Source organism: Calidris pugnax, unplaced genomic scaffold, assembly GCF_001431845.1.
Source record: "Calidris pugnax isolate Ruff unplaced genomic scaffold, ASM143184v1 scaffold100, whole genome shotgun sequence".
Taxonomy (NCBI): domain Eukaryota; kingdom Metazoa; phylum Chordata; class Aves; order Charadriiformes; family Scolopacidae; genus Calidris; species Calidris pugnax.
In genome coordinates this window covers 140,298-141,934 of record NW_015090826.1, presented here as the reverse complement: position 1 = coordinate 141,934, position 1,637 = coordinate 140,298, and positions in this window count along the sequence as shown.

Here is a 1,637-nt window from a genome sequence, read left to right as displayed (position 1 = left end):
GGCTGTCTCAAACCCAAGGGGTTATTGCACAAGCTGAATGGAGGGGGGGGAGGAAGGGGGGGAATTGTTAAATCTCCAAGAAAAGAGCAAAAAAGGCTCGGTTGAGATGTTAATCCTCTCTCTGAGCTTCCAAAGGGAATGCCCTTGGGGAAAAAAATGGTGAGAAACATCATTTTCTGCCCCTGGATCCGGGGGGAGACACAAAAACAACGTGGGGGAATCTCTCAGGGAGGGGATGGGGGGGCTCCAGGATTTGGGGGGATTTCTCCAAGCTCTGTAATTCCCCGGCTTTTCCTGCCAAAGACATTGGTTGGGTTAAAATCTCACCAGGTGAAGAAAACAGAAATAAAAAGCATTTTTATTTAAGAAATAGAATATTTTATTTAAAAACCAAAACCAAACAGTCTTGGCTGATTCAAGGATATCAAATAGCAGCGGCGCAACCCCCAGTGGATGGGGAGGAAGAGGAGGAGGAGGTGGATAATGGAAGGTGATGAGGAAGCAGCAAAACCCAGAGGTAACGGCTGCCCCCGACGATGTCCAAGAGCCCCCCCCAGCCTTTTCCCTGCACAAACGGGGCCAAAACCTTTCGGAAAAGTAAATTAAGAACCACATCTGAAGGGAAATAGAAATGAAGACGCCCTGGAAACACTCTCTCTGCTAAAAAGGCTCTGGTGGTGCTGGGAGATGAAGATCACAGGTCTCTCTGCTAAAAAGGCTCTGAGGTGCTGGGAGATCACAGAATTGCAGGATTATTTGGGGTTGGAAGGGACCTTCTGGAGATCATCTCCTCCAACCCCCCCACCCAGAGCAGGTCCCACAGGGTCCTATCCAGGCAGGGGTTGAATGTCTCCAGAGATGGAGACCCCCCCACCTCTCTGGGCAGCCTCTCCCAGGGCTCTGCCACCATCAAAGTCAAGAAGTTCCTCCTCATGTTGAGAGGGAACTTCTCATCGTAGAACCCCCCGAATTTGGAAATGAGAAGCAATAATGAGGTTCAACAAGTGCCGGGTCCTGTGTTGGGTCCCACCAACCCTCTGGATGCTACAGGCTGGAGCTGCCATCCCCCACCTCTCTGGGCAGCCTCTCCCAGGGCTCTGCCACCATCAAAGTCAAGAAGTTCCTCCTCATGTTGAGAGGGAACTTCTCATCTCCCAGTTTGTGCCTGTTTCCTCTTGTCCTGTCACTGGGCACCACTGGAAAAAGCCTGGCCCCATCCTCCTGACACCCAATCTTCAGATCCCCCCTCAGTCTTCTCTTCTTCAGACTCCAAAGCCCCAAGTCCCTCAGCCTTTCCTCATCGGAGAGCTTCTCCAGCCCCTCATCATCTTCGTAGCCCTTTGCTGGACCCTCTCCAGCAGTTCCCTCTCCTTCTGGAACTGGGGAGCCCACAACTGGTCCCAGTGCTCCAGATGGGGCAGAGCAGAGTTGGGGGGATGATCTCCCTTGAGGTTCTCCACGCTCTTCCTGATGCCCCTCAAGATGCCATTGGCCTTCTTGGCCACCAAGGCACGTTGGTGGCTCGTGGACATCCTGTTGTCCACCAGGAGATGTTCAGATGGTGACTGGAAAACTCCATGAGGCTGTGGGAGAAAGAAATGGGGCCTGTTACCAGACCATGGGGGGGCGGGGGGGGG